Source organism: Pongo abelii, chromosome 15 (genome assembly GCF_028885655.2).
Source record: "Pongo abelii isolate AG06213 chromosome 15, NHGRI_mPonAbe1-v2.0_pri, whole genome shotgun sequence".
Taxonomy (NCBI): domain Eukaryota; kingdom Metazoa; phylum Chordata; class Mammalia; order Primates; family Hominidae; genus Pongo; species Pongo abelii.
Window position 1 is genome coordinate 26,374,088 of NC_072000.2, and position 22,623 is coordinate 26,396,710.

At 47.0% G+C, this 22,623-nt stretch overlaps 1 long non-coding RNA gene across 1 annotated transcript; it reads right to left on the reverse strand.

Annotated features, from left to right (window-relative positions):
• Nucleotides 1-800: 800 nt before the first annotated feature.
• Nucleotides 801-14,028, reverse strand: LOC129049720 (uncharacterized). Its single transcript, XR_008512995.2, has 2 exons — nt 13,889-14,028; nt 801-2,585 (listed from the first exon to the last, which is right to left on the reverse strand). It is a non-coding gene; the product is annotated as an uncharacterized LOC129049720 (long non-coding RNA).
• Between the last annotated feature and the right edge of the window lie 8,595 nt (nt 14,029-22,623).

A 22,623-nucleotide genomic window follows, 5' to 3' on the forward strand; every position in this document is an offset into this window, starting at 1 on the left:
TTAGTGATCACAAGTTCCCGCTGAGTGAACCGCCAGGTCAGGCTGGGGTGAGGGGAGAGCAGAGGGCCCTGTGGCTTCCGAAAGACCTGCAAACTCGGCTTTCACTGGCCCTACCCCGATTTGTCCATTGGGCCTGACCCAGTTTCTATGGTTCCAAGTTCCTTTATTCGAAAGCAGCACATGTGAGTTGGAGCAGCCAGGAGGGAGCCAAGGGGAATCTTCAAGGAGGTTTGGGCAGAACCCAGGAAAGTTGGTGCTAAGGAGACGCTGGACTGGGGGCAAGGGCCGAGGAGGAGCAGCACTCTGCCCACGACTGCACCCCACACATCTGGAGGGGGGCCACGGACTCCCTTGTCATCACCTCCCCTTCTCCAGGGCTCCTGGCACCAGCTGGGCCCATGACTCCAGGGCTGCCAGCCAGGCGCTGGGTCAGCGGGAAGGGAAGGGAAGATCTAAGAGGAGCTAGGTCCTCTAGAGGAGAGAGGACTGGGCAGAGAGGCACCCCCACACCCCTCCAGACCCCAAAACACAATCTGGCTAGCTCTGCCAGTCCTTCACTGTCCCTCCCCCAGGGCCCCTTCTCCCCACAATCTGACAGACTTTCCAGTGGTCTCTTCCCGCTCTGTATCCCTCCTTCCCTTCCAGCAATGGTGAAACTAACATTTGCTGAGGTCCTTACAACACACAGTGACACAGGCACCAATATTGTCCCCATTTAACAAATAAGGGAACTGAGGCCCAGAAAGATAAATGACTTGGTCAAGGTCACAGGTTGTTAGTCTAAATTTAAAACCCAGATCTTTCCAATTTACTTATTTATTTTTCTATACTGGCAGATCCTGGCAATCTCTTGGTGTCTCTTCCAGCATGGACCCTCGGTAGCTGGGCGTTTTCATGGCAGTGTGTGTTCTGGGGATCTGTCAGCACATATGTATTTGCTTATTATGGTTTTTGTTGTTGTTGTTGTTTTGAGACGGAGTTTCACTCTTGTTGCCCAGGCTGGAGTGCAATGGCACGATCTCAGCTCACCGCAACCTCTGCCTCCCGGGTTCAAGTGATTCTCCTGCCTCAGCCTCCCGAGTAGCTGGGATTACAGGCATGTGCCACCACGCCTGGCTAATTTTGTATTTTTAGTAGAGACAGGGTTTCTCCATGTTGGTCAGGCTTGTCTCGAACTTCCGACCTCAGGTGATCCGCCTGCCTCGGCCTCCCAAAGTGTTGAGATTACAGGCGTGAGCACCCGGCTGTATTTGCTTATTGTGCAGCAATATTATGGGGTATAGGAGTGCAGAGGGAAAAGGACCCCACTTTGCCAGCCCATCGCCTCCCTTCTTGGGGACAGGAGCCGCACTCTGAGGGAAGGAAGGTGGCACCAAGACTCAGAAGCCAAAGGGATGGAATGAGACAATGGCAGCAGCTAAGGGAAGGGTGGGATTGGTGAATGTTTCTGTGCAAGCGCATGGGGGGTCGGGGGGGCTTCAGGGGTGGTGCCCATTCCCAAAGGCCCCAAGGAAACCCCAGCCAAGGCTGCTCCGTCGTCCTGCAGCTCCTGTACCTGTTTGCTACCTGCCAACCTAAATCCGAGTACACCTCTTTTAAAAGCTCAAGCCTGTACACCTAGCCCCAGCCTTGGGGGTTTCTGCCCTCCTCTCTCAGTCTTGTGAAAGTAGGGAGACCAGAGGCCGCCTGCAAGGGGCTGGGCAGCCAGGGCCTGGAAGGGAGGCAGGCCTGACTGGCCAGAAGCCACCTTCCAAATGAGCTCACACACATATTTTCCACCCTGGCCCAGGGCCGATGGCTCAGCTCCTTCCAGGCCAGCCTTCCCCAGCCAGGCCCAGCCCCCTCTGTCTTACCCTGCCACCAGTCCTGGCCCTAGGGGCTCCAAAGCAAGATTACTGGCAGCCCCCTGGCCAGGGCAGTCACTGGCATCCCCAAGGAGCAGCCTCCTCTGCCTCCATGCTGAGGCCATTTGCCCCCAGAGTCCCTTATTCCTTTGTGACTTAGAGAAGAAGGAGACCAGCTCCCTGCCTCCAAAGACCCACACCTGGGTAGGGAGGGACGGTAGAGGTGATAGAAGAGGCGGTGGAAGTAGTGAATGGGCGGAAGGGCTTCCTTTGAGTGCCCGAAGTAGCTCATTGACTCAGGGACCAACCAGGTCTGGGAGCTGCCTCATCACGGGTCATATCCTGCTCACTCACTCAATTTCCTGCTAGGGGCACTTCCCTGACTTGGAGCAGGATGGGGTCTGGGTGAGGCAAGGCCAGGCTGACCACAAAGCTGAGAAAAAAGACTGGCGTGTCAGAAGGCCTAGTGGATTCATACACACGCAACAGGCTCCATTTCACTTTGGTTTGTCAAAGACATCACTCATTGCCCAACTTACAGAGACGTGTAGCACCAGGCCACAGAGCAGGATCAATTCCCCAAAAGGCTCTCTCACCTGCTCAGCACCTGACTCTGTGCTAGGAGTATGGCTGCCCTGACTGTATTTCCTGGATCCAGTTTTGTCCCCTGTAGTTCTGTGAGTTAGTATATTCAGACATGGCAGACAATTCTTCCCACTCTGGAGTCCAAGATGACGGTCACTGTGAGTAGATCACACAATGTTGCTCTCTCATACCAGCTGATGGTATAGTTCTGTCAAGGAATTACTATAATTCATAATACCAACCCTATCACAGCCACTGGAAAACAGGTTCTAGCCTCACTTTTCTTACAAAAGGGTAAAATAGTGCTAGACTCACAGGAGGCACTCAATAAAATTTGTTGAATTGAATTACCAGTGGTAGTTGTGATTACATAAGTATTGTATACATATGTACATATTATGGACACATAGGTAGTGAATACATGACTCAAATCATTGAGCTGAACACTTAAACTTAGTGCACTTTGTGAACATCATGGTATATATATATATATTTTTGTGTGTGAGAGACAGAGTCTCGCCCTGTCGCTCATGCTGGAGTGCAATGGTGCGATCTCGGCTCACCGCAACCTCCGCCTCCCGGGTTCAAACAATTCTCCTGCCTCAGCCTCCTGAGTAGCTGGGATTACAGGCGCCCGCCACACCTAGCTAATTTTTTTTCGCTTTTTTTTTCTTTTTTTTTTTTTGTATTTTTAGTAGAGGCAGGGTTTCACCACGTTCACCAGGCAGATCTCAAACTCCTGATCTCGTGATCCGCCCACCCCAGTCTCCGAAAGTGCTGGGATTACAGGCATGAGCCAATGCGCCCGGCCTTTCATGGTATATTTTACCTTATTATTTTTTTTTAGATTAGTCAAGTGCAGTAGTGAGAAGGGGGAAAAGAATAGAACAAGGAGTTTGATCTGTAACTGTGAGCAATCAGTTGAGATAACACACTACCTTCAGACCAACCATCACGTCAATCTTTAAAAGGTTTTAAAAAAGAAAAATATATTGAGGTAAAGAGGTTCATACCCCCAGAACTCCTACTTGGTCCCCGTAGGCCCCATCCCCTCCCCCTTAGGTGTCAACTCTCCACTCCCTGCCTGCCCTTAATCTGGGAGCGGTTGGTATCAGGTTGTGTTGACCCAACTCTTCTGGAAATACCCAGCCTTTGGCTTGCACTCCCAGCCCAGCCCACACCTAGACTCTGACCTGGAGGGCCCAGCCAGGAGGCCTCTCTTCCCTATATTACTCTAAGCTCTATGTCAGATTCCCCAAACTCTCCTCTGCTTTGCTGGCCTGTGCTCCAGAGGTCTCCCCACCTCCTCCCTGCACAAGATTGCATGTAGGTTCTGAGAGGAGGAAAGCTGGGTAAGGGACTTAGAGGAACACATCCCACTCTCTATGGCTGCGCCCACTCCACGTACAAGACCCGTGGGGCAGGGTTTGCAGGGTGGTAGCGCCCCCTTGTGCCGGATGTTAGTACTGCAAACCGAACCTAGGGAACTGAGAGGCAGAGGCAAAGCCAGTCCCACCAGGGCCACGGGTACTACCAGCCTGTTCCTTCCCCTGTTCCACTTTCCATGTTTCCACCCTGGACACCTGTACTTAAAGGGGTGGGACTCTGGGCGAGACCGGCAGACAAGCCACTCTTAGCTTTCCAGCTGCAGAGAGGGAAACGTCAGAGTTTCCGTCTGCTGTCCCTGTGTGGAGGTTGGTGGGCAGCCCTCACTAACTCCAGGAAAGGAGAGGGAGTGGAGGGGGGGGGCGGCGGGTGGTACAGGACAGATGGTCCGCGGGAGGAAGGAAGGTTGGCACTTCTGTGCCCTCTCCTTGGAGCGCCTCTGGGTTGTCACACTGCCCCCCTGTGGGCGCCTCAGACACGAATCACTCCAGGATGCCTGTCCCCGGGGTCCCAGGGTAAGAGTCCAGGTGAGACTCTGCACTCCTGGACTGCAGAACACTATCACAGAACTCCCTCTGACCAAGACAAGCAGGACCCTGTGTCCCCTTTATCTAAGAGTGGGACATTTCTGTGCCAATTCCCTGAGGCTTTTGGAGATAACACCCACGCCTCTTGAGGGACCTCTAACCTGCACCCATGCCCCTGTCCTCGTCCTCATCCTGGTGCCATGAGAATCCTTTGGTCTCAGCCTCACATTTATAAAGGCCCTCAAATTTCTAATTTTGTAGTTAAAAAAATTCCTGTTGGTTCTTGTAAATAGTACTATATAGCTGTGTTGTTTGTACCAAGTTTGTATTTGTTAAATGTTTAAATATACCAAGTATTATCAAAACAATCTTAGCATTTCTTAGTTGTTATTATTATTATTACTTAGACCGAGTCTGGCTCTGTCACCCAGGCTGGAGTGCAGTGGCACAATGTCGGCTCATTTGCAACCTTATTTCCTGGATTCAAGTGATTCTCGTGCCTCAGCCTCCTGAGTAGCTGGGATTACAGGCACCCGCCACCATGCCTGGCTAATTTTTGTATTTTTAGTACAGATGGGGTTTCACCGTGTTGGCTAGGCTGGTCTCAAACTCCTGACCTCAGGTAATCTGCCCACCTCGGCCTCCCCAAAGTGTTGGGATTACAGGCATGAGCCACTGGGCCCAGCCTTGATTTTTTTAAATATACCAGAGGCTCAAAAAATGGACATGATTTGAGGTTACGCTCAAATTTCTGAGGGGTGTCCCTACCCCACATAAAAAATTGAACTGCGGCTGGGCACGGTGGCTCCCGCCTGTAATCCCAGCACTTTGGGAGGCCAAGGTGGGTGGACCACCTGAGGTCAAGAGATCGAGACCATTCTGCCCAACATGGTGAAACTCCATCTCTACTAAAAATACAAAAGTTAGCTGGGCATGGTGGCGTGCACCTGTAGTGCCAGCTACTTGGGAGGCTGCACCAGGAGAATCGCTTGAACCCAGGAGGCGGAGATTGCAGTAAGCCGCGATCGTGCCACTGCACTCAAGCTGGCAACAAAGCGAGACTCTGTCTCAAAAAAAAAAAAAAAAATTGAACTGCATCTTATTCTCTTCCAAAGCACAAGGAAGCCAGCTCCCAAAACCATGTGTAGGCCTTCAGTTCTGTCTCTCCCTTCAAACATAGAAATTTTGTTGGTGGTGTTTTTTTTGTTTTTTGTTTTGTTTTGTTTTGTTTTTAAGACAGGGTCTCACTCTGTTACTCAAGCTGAGTGCTGTGGCACAATCATGGCTCATTGCAGCCTCGACTTCCTAAGCTCAAGCAATTCTGCTGCCTCAGCCTCCTGAGTAGCTGGAACTACAGCCATCTACCACCATGCCTGGTTAATTTTTGATTATTTGTAGAGAAGGGGTCTTACTATGTTTCCCAGGCTGGTCTCGAACTTCTGGACTCAACTGATCCTTCCACCTCAGCCTCCCAAAGTGCTGAGATTACAGGAATGAGCCACCATGCCTGGCTGCAAGCAAAAGTTTTTAAAAGCTGTCTATATTCTTTCACTGGTCATTTCTTTTTTTCTTTTTTTTTTTTTTTTTTTTTTTGAGACAGATCTCGGCTCACTGCAACCTCTGCCTCCCGGGTTCAAGCAATTCTCCTGCCTCAGCCTCCTGAGTAGCTGGGATTACAGGCGCGCACCACCACGTCCAGCTAATTTTTTTGCGTTTTTAGTAGAGACGGAGTTTCACCATGTTGGTCAGGCTGGTCTTGAACTCCTGACCTCGTGATCCTCCCACCTCAGCCTCCCAAAGTGCTGGGATTACAGGCATGAGCTACCGCGACTGGCCAGTCATTTCTTTTTAACCTAACCTCTACATCTGTATTCCAACCCAGACATTTGCCAAAATTGTTCCATAAAAGGCCTTTGTGGGCCGGGCATGGTGGCTCACACCTGTAATCCCAGCACTTTGGGAGGCCGAGGTGGGTGGATCACCTAAGGTCAGGAGTTCGAGACCAGCCTGGCCAACATGCTGAAACCCCATCTTGTCTCTACTAAAAATACAAAAATTAGCTGGGCATGGTGGCGCATACCTGTAATACTAGCTACTCAGGAGGCTGAGGCAGGAGAATCACTTGAACCCAGAAGACAGTGGTTGCAGTCTGAGGACATCACGCCATTGCATTCCAGCCTGCACAACAAGAGCAAAAAAACTCTGTCTCAAGAAAAAAAAAACAAAAACAAAAACCTGGCTGGGTGCGGTGGCTCATAGCTCATCATGCCTGTAATCCCAGCACTTTGGGAGGCCGATCATGAGGTCAAGAGATCGAGACCATCCTAGCCAACATGGTAAAACCTCATCTCTACTAAAAATACAAAAATTAGCTGGGCATGATGGCACGCACCTCTAGTCCCAGCTACTCGGGAGGCTGAGGCAGGAGAATCGCTTGAACCCACGAGGCAGAGGTTGCAGTGAGCCCAGATTGTGCCACTGCACTCCAGCCTGGCAGCAAAGCGAGACAACTTACTTCAATAAGCTGCCTTTGCCCTTGTCTTCTGTGAAGTGGGCTATCCTGAAACTGATGAGTCACAGAGTTGTCAAGGAGTACTGATGGGCCCAGACAGGTATCCCTCTATATCAACACTTGCCCTCAGCCTCTGTACCTCAAGCAGGAAGTAGACTGACTATTTGCTCCATTAATTCCAGTTTCTGGCCTTCAGAGTATACAGAATAAACAAATTCTTGTTCTACACTACAGCTTGTCAAATATTTGAATCTAGTTTTCACTAAAGTTAAGCTCTCCAGCCAGGTGTAGTGGCTCTTGCCTGTAATCCCAACACTTTGGGAAGCCAAGGTGGGAGAACTGCTTAAGCTCAGGAGTTCAAGATCATCCTGGGCAACATGGTGAAAACCCGTCTCTACCAAAAAATACAAAAATTAGTCAGGCATAGTGGTGCCGGGCTGTAGTCCCAGCTACTTGGCAGGCTGGGGTGGGAGGACTGCTTAAGCCTAGGAGGTAAAGGTTGCAGTGAGCCATGATCGTGCCACTGCACTCCAGCCTGGGCAACAGAGTAAGACCCTGTCTCAAAAAATAAATAAATAAATAAAAATAAAGGTTAAGCTTTCCTTTAGTTGAAAAGCCTTTCTAGTTTCATAAACAGCTTATCATATGACATGACTTAGACATTTCAACATTCCTGTCACCTTCCTCTGCATTATTTCATTTTACTAATCTTTTATAATGTGGCTTCCAGTACATGGGGAGGCAGTAACACATAGTGGCTAGGAACAAGGGCTCTGGACTTGGCAATTAGTGTGTGAATCTAGTCTTTACTACTTACTGGTTGGGACCTTCAGCAAGTTATATATCCTGCTGGAGCTTCACTTTCCTCACCTTTAACATGGAGCTAATAATACAAAGGGTAGTTGAGTAGATTAAAAGACATAATCTATGTGATGCCTGTAACTAGTGGTGACTGATTCATTCACTCAAAAAGCATTTTTTGAATACCTACTATGTGCTAGACATTGTTTTTGGCACTGAGGATACAGCAGTAAACAAATAGAGCCCGCCCTCATGGAACATACATTCTTGTGAGAAGAGCAGGGATAAATGTGATGAATTAATAAAATAGTTTATTAGATAGTGCTAAGTGCTAAGGAGAAAAATTAATTGAGGAAGGGAGATAGACATTGTTGAGGGTGTAATTTTATACACTGGGGTCAGAGAAGGCCCCACCAAGAACCTGAGGATATGAGGGAACAAACCAAGTGGTTTTCAGGAAGAAGAGCATTCCAAGCAAAAGCAGAAGCAAATGCCAAGACTGAGGTGAGTACGTGGCTCCCATATTCACGTCTTAGTGAACAAGGTAGTGTGGCTGGAACAGAATGAGCAAGGAAGAGAGCAATAGAAGAGGAGATCAGACAGGTCACGGGTTGACATCCCATAAAACCCTGTAAGTCATTGTAAAGACTGGCTCATACTCTAACTGAAAGGAAGGAAGACTGCAGTGGCATAGAGGAAGGACGTGACATTTTAGTACAGTGTAAATACTCATTATTATTATATATTATTATAGATACTCATTATTATAATATATTAAATAAATATATTTTATTTATTTATTTTTCTTTTGAGATAGAGTCTTGCTCTGTCACCCAGGCTGGAGTGCAGTGGCGCGATCTCCACTCACTGCAATCTCCGACTCCCGGGTTCAAGCAATTCTGCCTCAGCCTCCAGAGTAGCTGGAACTACAGGCACCTGCCACCACACCAGGCTAATTTTTGACCATGTTGGCCGGGCTAGTCTTGAACTCCTGACCTCAGGTGATCCGCCTGCTTCGGCCTCCCAAAGTGCTGGGATAACAGGTGTGAGCCACCCTGCCTGGCCAGTGACTTGTTTCTAATACAGTCTGGCAGCAGTGACAGTGTGTGACTTCCAAGACTAATAAGCAATAAAAGACATTATATAAAAATCTAAAATCTAAAATCAAAAATATATTTTGCTGTCTTTTGGATCACTCATTTTGAAGAAAGCTAGCTGCCATGTTGCAGGACACTCAAGAAGTCCTATAGAGAGGTCCACAGGTAAGGAACTGAGGCCTCCTGCCAACAGCCAGCATGAACTTGCCAGGCATATGAGTGAGCCATCTTGGAGGCAGATCCTCCAGCCATGGTCAAACCTTCAGATGATTACTGCCCTGGCCAACATCTGGACTGCAACCTAAGGAGAGACCCTGAGCCAGGGTCATCTAGGTAAGTCACTTTCAAATTCCTGACCAATATAAAATGATTACAACAATAAATGCTTATTTTATATTTTAAGCTGTGAAATTTTGGGATGATTTCTCATTCAGCAATAGATAACTAATAGGTTTGGGCACTAAAAGTGGAGCGCTGCTATGACAAACAACTAAAATGTAAAAATGACTTTGAAATTAGGCAAAGGGCAGAAGCCGGAAAGACTTTGAGAAGAGTGTTAGTGAAAGTCTAAAATGCCTGGAAGTGACAGTTAGTAGAACCACAGTGGCCTCTTTTTTTTTTTTTTTTTTTTTTTTTTTTTTAAAGACAGGGTCTTGCTATGTTGCCCAGGCTGATTTCAAATTCCTGGCCTCAACTGATCCTAAGTCACTGAGATTATAGGCACAAGCCACCATACCCAGCCATGATGGCCTTAGAAGAGGCGGCCAGTGAAGACTTAAGGAAAGTGAGGAAAATGTGTTTTGAAACGGAAGAGGCCGGGCGCGGTGGCTCATGTCTGTAATCCCAGCACTTTGGGAGGCTGAAGTGGGCGGATCACGAGGTCTGGAGATCGAGACCATCCTGGCTAACACAGTGAAACCCCATCTCTACTAAAAATACAAAAAATTAGCCAGGCCTGGTGGTGGGCACCTGTAGTCCCAGTTACTCGGGAGGCTGAGGCAGGAGAATGGCATGAACCCGGGAGGTGGAGCTTGCAGTGAACTGAGATCGCGCCACTGCACTCCAGCCTGGGCAACAGAGCAAGACTCCATCTCAAAAAAAAAAAAAAAGAAACTGGAAGAAAGAGGATTCTCGTTATTCAGCAAGTTTAGCAACTGTAGTTAGTGTGTAGTAACATGGAAAGTAAAAAATGTAATTAATGAATGGGAAATCTAGCTAAGGAGATTTTCAGGGAGAATGTTGAAGTTAACACCTGGTTTCTTCTTTGCTGCTTATAGTAAAGTGCGAGATAGATAGCTAGGAAAAAAAAATACCACTTAAAAAGAGCCAGGAGGCCAGGCGTGGTGGCTCACGCCTGTAATCCTGACACTTTGGGAGGCCAAGGCGAGCAGATCACAAGGTCAAGAGATCAAGACCATCCTAGCCAACATGGTAAAACCCCGTCTCTACTAAAAATACAAAAATTAGCTAGGCATGGTGGCGCTTCCCTGTAGTCCCAACTCTCGGGAGGCTGAGGCAGGAGAATCGCTTGAACCCAGGAGGCGGAGGTTGTAGTGAGCCAAGATCTCGCCATCGCACTCCAACCTGGCGACAGAGCAAGACTCCATCTCAAAAGAAAAACAAAAAGAGAGCCAGGAATTTTTGGATTTTAAAATTCTCGGCCTCTCCAGACAGTAAATGATGTTAAATTTTTTAAATAGCTTTTGGGCAAATATCAAATTCAGGGCACTCTCAGGAAAACATGGTATAAAGACAAAGCCAAGATTGAGTGTAACATGCTTTGTTAATATCAGAAGAATCTAAGGTGGTACTCAGGAAACCATTTAGTCTAACAATATGGTTTTTGGTTTTTGGTTTTGGTTTTTGTTTTTTTTGAGACAGAGTCTCACTCTGTCACCCAGGCTGGAGTGCAGTGGCGTGATCTTAGCTCACTGCAACCTCCGCCTCCTGGGTCCATACGATTCTCCTGCCTCCGCCTCCCGAGTAGCTGGCACTACAGGAACGTACACCATGTGTGGCTAATTTTTGTATTTTTAGTACAGACAGGGTTTCACCATGTTGGCCAGGCTGTTTCAAACTCCTGACCTCATGTGATCTACCCACCTCGGCCTCCCAAAGTGCTGGGATTATAGGTTTGAGTCACAGCACCCAGCCTAACGATATAGTTTTTAAGAATCTTAAGAGCCAGGCATGGTGGGTCACACCTGTAATCCCAGAACTCTAGAAGGTCAAGGTGAGAGGATTGCTTAAGGCCAGGAGTTCAAGACCAGCCTGGACAACATAGCATGGTCCCATCCTACAAAAAAATTTTTTAAATTAGTGGCCATGGGCCTGGTGCGGTGACTCCCAGCACTTTGGGAGTCCAAGGCAGGCAGATCACAAGGTCAGGAGTTCATGACCAGCCTGGCCAATATAGTGAAACCCTGTCTCTACTGAAAATACAAAAAAATTAGCCGGGCTTGGTGGCACATGCCTGTAATCCCAGCTACTCGGAAGGCTAAGGCAGGAGAATTGCTTGAACGCAGGTGGTGGAGGTTGCAGTGAGCCAAGATCACGCCACTGCACTACAGCCTGGGCAAGAGAGTGAGACTCCCTCTCAAAAAAATAAAAACAAAAATAAAAATAAAATAGTGGGCATGAAAGTATGCACCTGTAGTCATAGCTACTCAGGAGGATGAGGCAGGAGAATAACTTGAACCCAGGAGTTCTACACTGCAGTGAGCTATGATTGTATTATTGTACTCTAACCTGTGTGACAGAGAAAGATCCTGTCTCTAAAAAATTTTAAAAAGAAGCTTATGGCTGGGCGCGGTGGCTCATGCCTGTAATTCCAGCACTTCCAGAGGCTAAGGCGGGCAGATCACAAGGTCAGGAGTTCGAGACCAGCCTGGCCAATGTGGTGAAACCCTGTCTCTACTAAAAATACAAAAATTAGCCAGGCATAGTGGCAGGCACTGGTAGTTCCAGCTACTCAGGAGGCTGAGGCAGGAGAATCACTTGAACCCAGGAGGCAGAGGTTGCAGTGAGCCGAGATCGCGCCGCTGCACTACAGCCTGGGTGATAGAGTGAGACTCCATCAAAAGAAAAAAAGAAGAAGCTTACGAGTGTTGCCCCTCAGCAGTCTAAACAGAAGCCTGAGGTAGAAAAGAGTTTATCTCAAACAGATTTGTGAGTACGACTTTTACCTAAATGAGTGAACCCCAATAAGATTCACTGGAGATTCACAAAAGTTTTAAGAAAATTGTATTGGCAGAAATGCTACCAGCTTGCATTGAAACAGATAGAGGGAATACAAAATAAGAAGTTTTTGGACCCCCAAACTTCTTTTTTTTTTTTTTTTTGACATGGAGTCTCACCCTGTTACCCAGGCTGGAGTGCAGTGGCATGATCTCGGCTCACTGCAGCCTCCACCTCCTAGATTCAAGTGATTCTCCCACCTCATACTCCCCAGTAGCTGGGATTACAGGTGTGTGTCACCACGCCTGGCTCATTTTTGTATTTTTAGTAGAGATGGGGTTTCACCATGTTGCCCAGGCTGGTCTCGAACTCCTGACCTCAAGTGATTCACCTGCCTCGGCCTCCCATAGTGCTGGGATTACATGCATGAGCCACCATGCCCAGTCTTGACCCCCACACTTCTACAGCAAAAGTAGGCTGAGAAGGCAACACAGCTGCAAGCATGAGCCTTTCTATAAAAAGGAAAGGTGGCTCAGAGGGCAGAGTACAAACAGCCCAAAGCTAGAGCCAAGAGCTAGGAGAAATTATGCTCAGGCCCTGAGCTCTACTCAAGGAACAGCCAACCTGTATCCTTCAGTATTTTTCTATAGAATAGTGACTACTTCTTATATTTATTTATCCCTTTTTTTTCCCTGCCCCCAGGGACTTCTTTTTTTTTTTTTTTTTTTTTTTTTTGAGACGGGGTCTCGCTCTGCTGCCCAGGCTGGAGTGAAGTGGTGCAATCTTGGCTCACTGCAAGCTCTGCCTCCTGGGTTCATGCCATTCTCCTGCCTCAGCCTACCAAGTAGCTGGGACTACAGGCTCCCGTCACCATGCCCGGCTAATTTTTTTGGGTGTTTTTAGTAGAGACGGGTTTTCACCGTGTTAGCCAGGATGGTCTTGATCTCCTGACCTCGTGATCTGCCCACCTCGACCTCCCAAAGTGCTGGGATTACAGGCATGAGCCACTGCACCTGGCCTTTTTTTTTTTTTTTTTTTTTTTTGAGACAGAGTTTTGCTTTTCTTGCCCAGGCTAGAGTGCAATGGCACGATCTTGGCTCACTGCAACCTTTGCCTCCCTCATTCAAGCAATTCTCGTGCCTCAGCCTCCCAAGTAGCTGGGATTACAGGCACGTGCCACCACGCCCAGCTAATTTTGTATTTTTAGTAGAGACAGGGTTTCTCCATGTTGGTCAGGCTGGTCTCGAACTCCTGACCTCAGGTGATCCGTCTGCCTTGGCCTCCCAAAGTTCTGGGATTACAGGTGTGAGCCACCATGCCCGGCGGACCTCTCTCTTTTTGTGAATAGAAATATTTGTAGAGGTAATCCTATGCTTTTCCCACATCTCATCATCGTATGTTGGTGATGGAGGAGTAGGAAAGGGAATATAAGTTCTCTTTTTAGTTCATAGGTCTTCAGATCAAGAAGAGCTACTCAAGGAGCTGTACATAGGAATTAGTCCAGAAGAACCTCACCTGGAGGCCTGTTTTAGATGACAATTCTGGACTTCAAGCTGATTTTGTAATGCGATGAGACTTTTGAGTTCCTTGGGAGGGTTGAACAGATTTGCATTTGTGAAGGACACGAACCTTTGGGAGCCAGAGTGTAGACTAGTGTAGACTAGCATAGCCAGCCTTCAGGATGGACCTCAATGATCTTTACCTGTCAATATTTGTGCTCTTGTGTAATCTCCTCCTACAATGCATAGGGTGGATCTATGTTACTAAGGGATATTGCAGAAATGATGGGGTGTGCTTTCTGAGACTGAGTGTTAAAAGCATTGTGACTTCCACCTTGCTCTCTCTTACATTGCCCATTCTAGGGGAAGCCAGCTGCCATATTATGAAGACACTCAAACAGCTTATGGAGGTGCCCATATGGGGAGGAACTGAGGCCTCCTGCCCACAGCCAATACGTACTTGCCAGGCATGTAAGTGAGCCATCTTGGAAATGGATCCTTCAGCCCCAGTCAAGTCTTCAGATGACTGCACCTTCATGAGAAACACCAAGTCGGAATCACCCAGCTAAGTTACTTCTGAATTATTGACACACAAAACCTGTGAGAAAATAAATGGTCACTGTTTTAAGCCCTAAGTTTTGGGGCAATTTGCTATGCAGCAATAGATAACTAAAACACCAATATTAGCATCATCCTTATTTTATACATGGAGAAAATTGGGCATAGAAAAGTAAAAACTTTCCAAGTTCATTCACCTGATAAATGGCAGTACTGGCCAATTCTGCTTCTCTAGTATGTTAGCTTTTATGCAACCACGCCATGCTATTCATTCAGCACCAGCAGAAATCTCTAATTTGTCTATTAAATTTATTTGTATTTTTATTTTTTGTAGAGACAGGGTCTTGCTATATTGCCTAAGCTGGTCTCAAACTCCTGGCTTCAGGCAGTCCTCTGACCTTGGCCTCCCAAAGTGCTAGGATTACAGGCATGAGCCACTGCGCCTGGCCCCTAGTTTTTATTTTTTTATTTTATTTTATTTTATTTATTTTTGAGATGGAGTTTCACTCTTGTTGTCCAGGCTGGAGTGCAATGGCGCAATCTCAGCTCACCGCAACCTCCACCTCCCAGATTCAAGCAATTCTCCTGCCTCAGCCTCCCAAGTAGCTGGGATTACAGGCACACGCCACCACACCTGGCTCATTTTTGTATTTTTAGTAGAAACAGGGTTTCGCCATGTTGCCCAGGCTGGTCTTGAACTCCGGACCTTAAGTGATCCGCCTGCCTCAGCCTCCTAAAAGCACTGGGATTACAGGTGTGAGCCACCGTGCCGGGCTCCTAGTTTTTATTTTTAAAGAAGGGGTCTTGCTATGTTGCCCTGGCTGGACTCAAACTTCTGGGCTCAAGAAATTCTCCCACCTCAGCCTCCCAAGTTTCTGGGCTTAATTCCTCTTTACATAAACAATAATTAAGCTACCTGTCCTTTCTGTAAGTTGGTGTTTTTAACCTAAGTTGTAGGATTTTGCAATTTTTTTTTTTTTTTTTTTTTTGAGGCAGAGTCTTGCTCTGTTGCCCAGGCTGGAGTGCAGTGGCGCCATCTCGGCTCACTGCAAGCTCTGCCTCCCGGGTTCACGCCATTCTCCTGCCTCAGCCTCCCGAGTAGCTGGGACTATAGGCACCCGCCACCATGCTCAGCTAATTTTTGTATTTTTAGTAGAGATGGGGTTTCACCTTGTTAGCCAGGATGGTCTCGATCTCCTGACCTCATGATCCGCCCACCTCGGCCTCCCAAAGTGCTGGGATTACAAGCGTGAGCCATCGCGCCTGGCCTGAATTTTGCATTTTTATCTCCTCTGTCATCGTAGATCTCTCAGATCCATCATCCTAGGTTGTCAAAATCTTTAGATTCCTTATTTTGTCTTCTAGCTCCCAATTCCAATTCATGTCATCTTAAAATCTAATTAACTCTTATTCTACATCTTCATATAATTAATTTTTTTTTTTAAGACAAGGTCTTACTCTGTCACCCAGTCTGGAGAGCAGTGGCTAATTTTTGTATGTTTTGTAGAGATTGGGTTTCACCATTTTGTATAGGCTGGTCTCAAATTCCTGAGCTCGAGCAATCTGCCCACCTCAGCCTCCCAAAGTGTTGGGATTACAGGCGTAAGCCACTGTGCCCGGCCTTAATTAATTTTTGCATATGTTGACTGGGACTCTCCAGATTGACCTCAGTTTTGATGTGTGCATTATGAATACCTATTTCAACTTGAGGGTACTAATCGTATTATCATTCAGCCCATATTTTCCTATTGGCTTAAATCTAGATAGTCTATGTTTATGGTACTAAGTAATACTCCCAAAAAAGACATTGATTTGTATTTTTATTTATTTTTTACTTTTTATTTATTTATTTTTTTGAGATGGAGTCTTGCTCAGTTGCCCAGGTTGGAGTGCAATGGCATGATCTTGGCTCACTGCAACCTCCGCCTTCCAGGTTCAAGCAATTCTCCTGCCTCAGCCTCCTGAGTAGCTGGGACTACAGGTGCCCGCCACCACACCCAGCTGATTTTTGGTTTTCTTTGTGTGTTAGTTTGTTTATTTTGAAACAAAGTCTCACTCTGTCACCAGGCTGGAGTGCAGTGGCGTCATCTCAGCTCACTGCAACCTCCGCCTCCCGGGTTCAAGCGATTCTCATGCCTCAGCCTCCTGAGTAGCTAGGATTACAGGCGCCTGCCACCACACCCAGCTAATTTTTGTATTTTTAGTAGAGACGGGATTTCACCATGTTGGCCAGGCTGGTCTCAAACTCCTGACCTCAGGTGATCCACCCACCTCAGCCTCCCAAAGTGCTGGGATTACAGCCGTGAGCCACCACACTCGGCCTGTATTTTATTTTATTTATTTTTTTATTTTTTTTGAGGCGGAGTTTCACTCTTGTCACCCAGGCTGGGGTGCAATGGCACGATCTCAGCTCACCACAAACTCTGCCTCCCGGGTTTAAGCGATTCTCCTGCCTCAGCCTCCCGAGTAGCTAGAATTACAGGCGCCCGCCACCATGCCTGGCTAATTTTTTTGTATTTTTAGTAGGGACAGGGTTTCACCATGCTGGCCAAGCAGGTCTCGAACTTCTGACCTCAAGTGATCCGCCCACCTTGGCCTCCCAAATTGCTGGGATTACAGGCATGATCCACCGTACCTGGCCAGCTAATTTTTATATTTTTAGTAGAGATGGGGGTTTCACCATGTTGGCCAGGCTGGTCTTGAACTCCTGACCTCATGATCTGCCTGCCTGGGCCTCCCAAAGTGCTGGGATTACAGGCGTGAGCCACCGCACCCAGTCGATTTTTATTTTTAATTAATTAACTTTTTTCTTTTTGAGATGGGGAATGCACCCAGGCTAGAGTAAGGTGGTGGGATCACAGCTCTCTGTAACCTCAACCTCCTGGGTTCAAGTGATCCTCCCACCTCAGCTTCCCAAGTAGCTGAGATCACAGGCATGTGCCACCAGGCCTGGCTAATTTATTTTTATTTTTTGTAAAGATGGGGTCTCCTTATGTTGCCCAGGCTGGTCTCAAACTCCTGGGCTCGAGCCATCCTCCCACCTTGGCCTCCCATATGTTGGGATTACCGGCGTGAGCCACCACCCCCAGCCAAGAATGATTTTAGAATGATGGGTCTAGTTGGTGAACTATGCCAGGTACTAGTGATGATTACCTCCATGGGTCAGAATCTGGTCAGGTAAACAGTCCATAACAGTTAATTCAGTAGAAGAAATTTAACAAAGAACGAGAAAAATATGATGAAATTGCTAAAAGTCCAAAAGGAGATGGTGAGGTAGCCCAGAGATAAGCAACAGCAGGAAGCTGGAGGAACAAAGGGAGGAGGTGGTGTCACCAGCCCCTAAGAAGCCAGGCTACTCAGTGGGAATTAGCACCATGGAAGATGCACAGCTGCTGCTAAAGACAAAGCTGAGGCAGAGGGGATGGGGCCGGCCCTGGGTCCTCCTTCCCTACCTCCCCTCCAGTCTCCCACTAGTGCCTCCTGCTGGCTGAATCTAGCCCAAAGTCACTTGGCCAGAGAGCCTGGGAAGTGTAGTTTGCAGGAAGAGGCAGCAGGATTAATCTGAACACAGACAAGTAAATGACTGGCATCCATTCTAGAAATTAGCCAGGTGTTAAATTCCTTGCTCTGAAGATTCTAGAATCTACCATGTTTAACAGCAAGGCTTCTGATTCAGACAGTTTCACTTATGTCTTGGCTCTTGCAGATGCTAGTAGTTTGATCTTGAGCAAAGTGTCAAACCGTCTATGACTCAATTTCCTCAATTAAAAAATAAGGACAAAAAATAACACCTACTTCCTAATGTGGTCAGGATTAAATGAGATAATGTATGTGAAGTGCTTAGAACCATGCCTAGCATATGGTGAGTCCTCTATAAAAGTTAGATATTATCATCTTAAAAACTAAACATCAGCCAGGCATGGTGGCTCACACCTATAATCCCAACCCTTTGGGAGGCCAAGGCAGGAGGATGGCTTGAGGCCAGCAGTTTGAGACCAGCCTGGGCAATACATCAAGACCCCATCTCTACAAATAAATAAATAAATAATTAAAAATAAACATCTGTCCATTTCCCACTACTTTCACTATTTTTCATAGTTCCTCAAAGATTTCCAAGAATATTTCCACAGTCCCATTCCCAAAGGTACTTGATCGTTTAGGATATGATTTTTATGGGCCTGAACACTGAAACTCACTAAGCTAATCAAAGCTTAAACTCATTATAAAGACCTATGTCATCTTGAATTTTTCCCTCATCTTTTTTTTTTTTTTTTGGTTTGCATTCACTCTTGAATATTAACTCCCAGTGTCTGCCACAGTGTCTTGTACTTGCAAGGCACTTAAATATTTACAGAATGAAAGTGTGTTCTACCTGGGTGCCATTTCTTCCTGACGATGATTATCCTGAACAGCACAGGTCTTGACTATTTTCTGTAAATTTTAGTTTATTCAGCATTCCAGACCATGGGTTCTCTTCCCCCTTTCTTCACCCCCATAACTCTTCCCATCTCACTACCACCTTTCCTGCTTCCTTTCCAAACTCCTACTCCCTGAGATGCCCATTCCCATGGGTACTCCCCATGGCTGTCTGGCATTGTTAATTTACGTATCTGATCTCTCTTTCCAACTAGACTGTAAGCTCCTTGAAGCTAAAGTGAAGTCTTAAGAATTCCAGGCATCCAACAAGAATACAGCCAGCGCTCAGCTGAAACTTCCGTGACCACTTTTAGGACCTAAACATTTTCAATTTCCCCAACCTCTTTGCCCTGCTTCCTTTTGCATCTCCCTCTCACCTTCAGGGTTCTTTTTCTTTCTTTTTTTTTTTTTTGTTTTAATGGTCTCGCTTTATTGCCCAGGCTGGGGTGCAGTGGTGCAGTCTTGGCTCACTGCAGCCTCAACCTCATGGGCTCAAGCAATCCTCCCACCTCAGCCTCCCAAGTAGCTGAGACTACAGATGCACACCACCACATCCAGCTAATTTTTGTATTTTTTGTAGAGACGGGGTCCTACTATGTTTTCCAGGCTTGTCTCAAAACTCCTGGGCTTGTCATTTATAGTTATCCCAATCCCAATCTGCAGGAGATTCGAGAGATTAGCTTCAGGATCCCTGAAGATATCAAAAATCCCTGGCTTCCACCTTCACGGTTCTATTCAATCTTCTCATTAATCTTGGGAGCAAAGAGAGAGTTAGGGCGTGGGACCAAGGTCCAAGTGGAAGAAGAGCCTTTTTATGGCCAACTCTATGGTATCAGGCCCAACTGAGGCCCTACAACAATAAATGTCATTAATAGAAAACTCTTCTGAGTCTGTGTGCGGTGGCTCACACCTATAACCCCAGCAATTTGGGAGGCCAATGTGGGTGGACCACCAGAGGTCAGCAGTTTGAGACCAGCCTGGCCAACATGGTGAAACTCCGTCTCTACCAAAAAATACAAATATTAGCCGGGCATGGTGGCACGCGCCTGTAATCCTGGTTACTTGGGAGGCTGAGGTGGGAGAATCGCTTTAACCCAGGAGGTGGAGGTTGCAGTGAGCCAAGATCGTGCCACTGGACCCCAGCCTGGGCGACAGAGTGAGATCCTGTCTCAAAAAAAAGCAAAAAACAATCAAACAAACAAAAAAGAAAACTGTTCTGGCTGGCCCGTTACAGTGGTGTTCACAACTAGTTGATCACAATCAGTTACAGATTTCTTTGTTCCTTTTCCACTTCCACTGCTTATTTGATTAGCCTTTAAAAATAATGGGGCCGGCCGGGCGCAGTGCCTCACACCTATAATCCCAGCATTTGGGAGGCTGAGGCAGGCAGATCACCTAAAGTCGGGAGTTCGAGACCAGCCTGACCAACATGGAGAAACCCCGTCTCTACTAAAAATACAAAAATCAGCCGGGCGGGCGTGGTGGCGCATGCCTGTAATCCCAGCTACTTAGGAGGCTGAGGCAGGAGAATTGCTTGAACCTGGGAGGCGGAGGTTGTGGTGAGCTGAAGTCGTGCACTGCACTCCAGTCTGGGCAACAAGAGCAAAACTCCACCTCAAATAAAATAAAATAAAAATAATAGGGCTGAATGCAGTGGTTCATGCCTGTAATCTCAGCACTTTGGGAGGTCAAGGCAGGTGAATCACTCGAGGTAAGGAGTTCAAGACCAGCCTGGTCAACATGGCAAAAACCCTGTCTCTACTAAAAATACAAAAATTATTCAGGCATGGTGGCAGGTGCCTGTAATCCCAGCTACTTGGGAGGCTGAGGCACGAGAATCACTTGAGCCAGGGAGGTGGAGGTTACAGTGAGCTAACATTGTGCCACTGCACTCTAGCCTGGTCAATGAAGTGAGACTGTCTCAAAAAAATAAAATTAAATATAAACAAATAAATAAATAGGCTGAGTGGAGTGTCTCATGCCTATAATCCTAGCACTTTGGGAGACCGAAGCAGGAGGATCACTTGGCCCAGGTGTTGAAGACCAGCCTGGGTAACATGATGAAACCCCGTCTCCACAAAAGATACAAAAATTAGGCCAGGCACAGTGGCTCACGCCTGTAATCCCAGCACTTTGGGAAGCCAAGGCGGACAGATCACAAGGTCAGGAGATTGAGACAATCCTGGCTAACACAGTGAAACCCCGTCTCTATTAAAAATACAAAAAATTAGCCGGCATGGTGGCATGTGCCTTAGTCTCAGATACTTGGGAGGCTGAGGCAGGATAATCGCTTGAACACAGGAGGCTGAGGTTGCAGTGAGCCAAGATCGCGCCACTGCACTCCAGCCTGGGCAACAGAGCAAGACTCTGTCTCAAAAAAAAAAAAAGATATGAAAATTAGCCTGGCATGGTGACACACGCCTGTAGTACTCACGAGGCTGAGGTGGGAAGATCACCTGAGCCCAGGAGGTCGAGGTTGCAATAAGCCAAAATTGTGCAACTACACAATTTTGTAGAGTGAGACACTGTCTCAAAAAATAAATTAATTAAAATTAAAGATTAAAATTGCCGGGCGCAGTGGCTCACACCTGTAATCCCAGCACTTTGGGTGGCCAAGGCGGGACCTCACCTGAGGTCAGGAGTTCGTGACCAGCCTGGCCAACATAGTGAAACCCCGTCTCTACTAAAAATACAAAAATTAGCCCAGCGTGGTGGCACATGCCTGTAATCCCAGCTACTCGGGAGGCTGAGGCATAAGAATCGCTTGAACCCGGGAGGTGAAGGTTGCAGTGAGCCGAGATTGCGTCACTAAACTCCAGCCTGGGCAACAAAAGTGAAACTCCATCTCAAAAAAAAAAAAAAAAAAAAAAACAACTATTTTATATCATTTGTAGAAGGGAGAAAGTGGTTAAGATCAGAATGTGCGCTCTATCCAGAGCCAGATTGCCTGGGTTTAAACCCTAGCTTCATGGCCGGGCGCAGTAGCTCACACTTGTTAATCCCAGCACTTTGGGAGGCCAAGGCGGGCGGATCACCTGAGGTCAGGAGTTTGTGACCAGCCTGACCAACATAGTGAAACCCCATCTCTACTAAAAATACAAAAATTAGCTAGGCTTTGCGGCACGCACCTGTAATCCCAGCTACTCGGCGTGGGGGCTGAGGTGGGAGAATCGCTTGAACGCGGGAGGCGGAAGTTGCAGTGAGCCGAGATCGCACCACTGCACTCCAGCCTGAGCGAGACGCTGTCTCAAATATACATATATGAATAGTCAATATACTTTATTGTTTAGGGAATAACGACAGGGAAATAAATTATGTACATATTCAAAACAGACGTGGCTGGGCGCGGTGGCTCACGCCTGTAATCCCAGCACTTTGGGGGGCCAAGGCGGATGGATCACCTGAGGTCAGGTGTTTGAGACCAGCCTGGCCAACATGATGAAACCCGTCTCTACTCAAAATACAAAAATTAGCCGGGATGGTGGCGGCGGGCGCCTGTAATCCCAGCTACTCGGGAGGCTGAGGCAGGAGAACTGCTTGAACCCGGGAGGCGGGAGGTGGAGGTTGCAGCGAGAGATCACGCCACTGCACTCCACCCTAGGCGACAGAGCAAGACTCCGTCTCAAAAAACAAACAAACAAACAAAAAAAAAGATGCAATTCCACTCAATTCCCCCAACCCCACCCCAACAATATTTTCCATCTACGATCAGTTAAATCTGCGAATGCAGAACCCAAGATATGGAGGGCCCACTGTACTAGATCTTGGGCAAAATACTTAACTTTTCTGCGCCTGCATTTCTCGGAATACCTTGGAAATTGGAAGTAATAATAGTATCTACTTCACACGGTTGTTGAGAGGATTAAACCCGCAAATACTTGTAAAGTGTTAATGTATTTAGTAGATACTAAAATAGTTCCTAAGTATTTAGTAAAGTGCTTACTTAGATCTGTGTCTGAAAAGTGGAAAAATCTAAAATTGTTTGCTATTTGTTGTGTTTATTTTTTCACTGAAAATTCTGAGCTTCAATATTGTTTATTAATGTTATCTATCAGTGCCACAGGAAATCGGTAACCTCCAGCTCACACAAATTAGAAACACCTTCTGTGACTGATAATAATAGTTGCTACCAGATACGGAGCACTTCCTGTACGTCAAGGCAACTTGCTCTCCTTAAATGTTAGCAACAACCTTAAGAGGAAGTTGCACTATCATAAGCCT